Source organism: Sorghum bicolor, chromosome 7 (genome assembly GCF_000003195.3).
Source record: "Sorghum bicolor cultivar BTx623 chromosome 7, Sorghum_bicolor_NCBIv3, whole genome shotgun sequence".
NCBI lineage: Eukaryota > Viridiplantae > Streptophyta > Magnoliopsida > Poales > Poaceae > Sorghum > Sorghum bicolor.
The window spans coordinates 17,708,934-17,714,623 of record NC_012876.2 but is presented as its reverse complement, the minus strand read 5'-3'; positions in this window follow the sequence as shown (position 1 = coordinate 17,714,623).

Below are 5,690 nucleotides of genomic sequence, written 5' to 3'. Positions count from 1 at the left end.
GCCGATCTGCATGGAACATTGGGTTGATCAATTGGCCACCCATCTGCTGACCACCAAACTATTGCCCGCCGATCTGCTGTCTGCTGATCAGCTGTCCGCCGATTTGCTACCCAAGATTCATCGGCTGGTTGGGCAATCCTTGGTTCTGGAACCCAGGATAGATCTGGCCTTGTTGAAACCTGGTAGCCTGATGATTTTGTTGGTGCATTTGCGGAAAGACTTGCTGCCCAAGCCCTCCACTATTAGCGTTCATCGGCATAGGCCCTGCCGATGACTGGTAATTGGGTATCATCATTGAATTGACATACCCTGGCTGAGTCATAAACCTCTGTTGCATCAGCATTGATTCTGCCGATGCGTTAGGCATCTGGAACGTTGGAGCTTGAGAATTCCCAGTGTAAGGCCTTGCAGTAGTGGTTGTAGTATACTGGGGACTCTGATTCATCGGCATATTTGGAGGTGCCGATGCCATAGGAGCCTTGCCTCTCATATCAGCCGCCTGAGACGTACCAGGTGTCTTCAACATGAACTCTGGGGGCATACCAAAACCCCACCAGTTAGGAGGAGGAACCTGTCCTGACATTGTCGATGCCAACAGATCTGTAGTAAGCTTGATCGACTCATCTGATGTCGATGGATTGGTTGTCATCGGCGTAGATTGTGCATTAGTGACTCCTAACGTACTTGGAGGAACAACAGTTTCTGTGCCCGCAGCGGCTGTAGTAGCCGATGGAGCTGTGACCACTGGTGATCCTGGCTGATGATGAGAAGGGCCCACATAATTTGGTGGCAACTGCCCTTCCTTGAAAGTTCTAGCCACGGCATTGAAAACCGTATTGGACAGCACACCAGCTTGGTTGATTAAGGCACGGTTGATAGCACTATCGACCATGTCTTGGAGTTTACCAGGATTGGCTTCAAAAGTAACCTGCCGAGGCATCGGCAGTGCTTCCTTCTGGATCACTTCGCCGCTCCTGTTTATGCTGAAGGCCTTAAGACATTGTTGCTTGTAATCCTCCATAGCCTTCGCAATAGCTTTCTTCTGCTCATCTTTGAGGCTAGCTTCTGTCACGGGGATGACGTTCTCCAAGTCAAACTCAGTAGTCGACATGTTGATCTTGATCTTGAATCTGGTCCCACTGGGCGTGCCAAAAGATGTGTCGATGCAAAAGCTGATCTGCAAACACAAAGGGCTAATACCTGATTCAAACGTTAAGGCGTGCCAGCCGATTTGACCTCACTATCGGCAAAGGTGATAACTCGAATACTTTGGTCCCGACAACAGCGATGCGCCCGGATGCCACGACCAAGAGGTATTCACGCGGAACTTGAGAATACGTTGAGCTTAAGTCGACGAACTCCTAAGAACTCATAATAAAAAGGAAAATATGACGAAGTCGTCGAAAAAGTAGATGCTGGAATATGAGTAAAAACGTGTGTTTGATTGATTGATAGATGTCTCGATTACAAGGCCCTAGGGTCTAAATTTATACCCTGCTCAAAGAGCTACAACCAGACACGACTAGAATTCGAATTCCAAATTTAAACAGAATCCGTGTACAAAACGATTTAAATAACTAAGGAAAACATAAAACTATCCTGCCGTGACAAGCTGGGACACCACCACGGACCAATTGGCAACCTCCAAGTCTTCCTTCCACGTCATCGGCAGACTCCCCATCGGCAACGATTAATACTGGCCATTGGCATAAACACATCACCACCCATGGACTTAGCCACATTCAGCTGTCTCCTCATCGGCAATCACCCTTATCGGCAACTCTCCTGCAGACCAGTCACTATTGCCCTTTCTTGCCGATCTACACTCTACCGATCCTGGGTACATGTCCAAAAACGGTGTCAACAGTATGCGAGGCAAAAAAAACCCATTTTCCAACGTGTTGTCCCAACACAATTTCTGCATCTATAGTATTCTTTTGGAACCCCCTTATGATAAGCCTGGTACCATTACAAAGTCCATTCGCAGGGTCAATGTTCCTAAGCAGTAAGATCGGACAACCAATATTTAGCTTCAACACATGTGGAGGTAGCCCATTAGGTGTCAAAGTGTTAAGAATTCCTCTGGGTAGTAGTTGTGCGGATCATCCACCGCACGGTCAAAGCTATGATATACCATTTCATCCCCGTTGAAACAACCTATCATCTTCATATTAATCATACCAACCCCAGTCGTTCCGTGTAGATAATATCGCTCGAGAGGTGATATATTCTTTGTTTGACATACTTGCATTGAGGTTAGGGAATATGCAATCAATTAGAGTATCAAGATCAATATCTTTCTCGGTGTGTGATATGCATATTTCATGAGGAAGACAGATTTCATCATCAACAGTCGCCTCCTCTGAACCTCCACTAATGCGCAACAAGTATTCTGCAAACCACGGGTCACTCTTTGCCCTCATGTTGCGCACCAGTTTTAGATGTCGCATCAAATCCCAAAGGTATGACATACGCAGCAAGGCACCAACCACCTGAGCCCTTGACCCTCTTCGAACAATAGGAAGAACTTGTCTAAAATCTCCACCGAATACCATGGTCTTCCCTCCGAATGGCAGCTCTGGTCGGTCCATTATATCACGAAGACTATTGTCCAGCGCCTCGACAAACTGCTTCTTTGTCATGCTAGCATCGTCCCAAATAATAAGACATGGTGGATTAATATTCGTGCGTTGCTACAGGAATCTTAAAATTTTCAATATAATTCAACATAATAAAAGTAAGAAAAAATAGCAGATTAGGAGCTCAAATTTTCAACACAGTAAGAGTATCAAAAAGTAATAGGTCGAAATGAAGACAAATAAATTTTAACTTGGCTTAGCAACATAATGTTTCGAGCCACATTCAAATAAATAAAACAGCGTCCCCAAATAAATGAAACAACACTAAGGGCCTGTTTGGTTCCCCTTGCTAAATTTTAGCTAGCTAAAATTATTTTAGCTACTCTTGGGCCTGTTTGGTTCCCCTTGCTAAATTTTTTCAACACAAGATTTTCCCAAAAGACCAAAGCTATCTCATCAGCTCATCACATAGTCTCTGTTTGCTTAAATATCCTGCTCGAACTTAAAAGCTACAATGTACAAGTGGAATGGGAATGGAAAAAGGAGGTTGCAGAGCAAACATTTCCATCTCCAAAGAAAAGTCATGAACATGTATTCATCTAATCATCTCCAAGAAGCAATTGGAAGAATGGTGACCTACTGCTAGCTAAAAAAACTCTGTTAGATCACTATAAAAACAGTAAGTTGCTACACGTGTGCAGCTGCTAGCTTTGGGTGCTCATCTCCTTCAACAGTTAAAATATTTTGTATAAGCATATTGGTGAGTGTTCGTGTAGTATATAATATACATTTTGGAAACAACCATAACAACTCTTTAAATTCTGAGTACTACCATTTGTCTGTACTCCCAGTTTGGACAAATGGATTCCACCAACAAAATCAAGGTACACATAAATTTACATGCTCTCTCTTAGTTCTGTTCCTATATATTTTTTTGTGACTTAGTTCTGTTCCTATAGGTAATCTGCATATTTCATATATAAATCTTTGTAATTGCATTCAAACTGAAGAAATGGCTGTGAAACTATATATATACACTCGCATAATCATGTGACCATACAATGTTTGCCTAGGAGGACCATACATGTTTGTTTGAACTTGCTGACACACTACCATTATATAAACTTTCTAGCACCTACCTACTGGAGAGTAAGCGTAGCAACCAAATATAAAGGTAAGATTAGTGCCATGGCCTTCATGCTGTTCAATATATGCTGACCGTCAATTCTTTACTACTGTGATTGGAACAGATTTTACTGTAAACCATAATCAGGGAGTATGCAATGCTAATCACTACACACGCTGTTAAGTAATATCATACAATTATAATACAGTTTGGACAAATGAATAATACTTGGGTGCTGCACAAGTTGTGCAAAGGGGAACTTGTCATCGCTGACCTGCTCTTTCGATTCGGGTCTTTAGGTCCTGAGAGCAGACGCACTACTGTAGGATCAGGATGGGTGATGACCTTGTTATGGCCCTGACGGTAGCGATCCTGAGAACACAAAAAAAACTTGCTTAAAAAGGACCAAATCAATAATTTATAAAGCACACTGGGGATTGTCATAACATGGTCTTTAACATGTGGGCAGATATTTTCATTATCAGAAGTTTTAGAAAATATAGCCATGGTCAAAGCTAATTTAACCAGGAGCATGTGGGAGCAAGGTAAGTAGATAACTACACCATAATTAAAATATTTACTGCATTTCTAAAAAAATTCTCCAACCTTGATTGGAGCTACAAAAATATGAAACGAAAAGTTGAGGCAAATAGAGTTAGCTCATTTGGTCTAAGAAAACAGGCCACAAGCAGTAGTAATAATAAGAACTAAAAAGTGACAATGGACCATACTCATAATACTGTTGTTCTCTGTAAAGCTACAAACATGAAGAAAAAGACAATATTTATCTGAATTTGGCCATAAAAAATGTGACTCGGTTCATGAAATTGTTAGTGAACAGAAGCAAATCAAAAAAACAGGCTAACGCTTGAAGATAAGATAACCTATCAAATTATCTTATATGAATTAGACGCATATGAAGCAAGTTGCTAGGAGCCAAAACCATTACCTACATATTGCCAGAAAATAGCACTTTGCAAATGAAACCAAAAAAACTATCCACAGAAGGATTGAAAAGGACCACTCTATTGTGGTGAAACCTAAAACTGGTGATGTTTGTATGTATGGTAGCATCTAGTAATCCCCTTGAGGCCTCAAGCAAACAAAAGCTAATCATTGCTTACGTGAGTTTCATTTCCTACCAAAGATGCACATTTCTAACAATTGCTGGAAAGAAAAGACCATAGGCATTTATAAAAAATGTGAGATGAACCTTTTCTAATCAATTCACCCACTGAAAATAGATATGATCCATCCACTAACTATGTGCAGGATGAGATTAATGGAGACAATTATATGAACAAAGGGACAACGATAACAGGATAGGACCAACATGCACCCTCCACACCTCCTGGCTACGGCAATGTCTTCCCTTCTACACAACACTCATATAGTAAGACCAACCATATTATTAGCTTAGTAGAAAAGGAATAACTTAAATATCTTGCATTGAGAAATCAACAGGAATGTCTCTGTTGGGGGTCCTGGCAGATATTTGTTTTTAACAGGCAACTGGAGTTTCTAACGGAATGAGAAATCAACAGGAATTCTCTATGATTCTGATACTACTTCAGAAATGAAGAACACGCATGAGATCTGTGTCTTGCATTGGGAGAAGAAAGGCTACAATTGCGAAGTACAATGAACATACATGGCCAGAACAACAACCTTACAATTGCAGCAGCAAGTTGAAGCAGTTGCAGAGGGCGAGGTGTCGAGCTGGATATACGAGGCGTCCTCCGGTTGTTGCAGCTGCTCCACAGAATGCGGTTGCTCCTCGTCGGCCACCCCTGGAGGAAGGATGAGTGGGCCCTAGGGTTCCGGCCGAGGCCCAAGGCTTTGCGGGCGGTGGCCGGCCACGGTCCGGCGGCACAAGGCGTACGCGGGCGTTGGCGGCGGCACAAGGCGTACGCGGGCGTTGGCGGATACGCGGGCGTTGGCGGCGGCACAAGGCGTACTCAGGCGTTGGCGGCGGCACAAGGCGT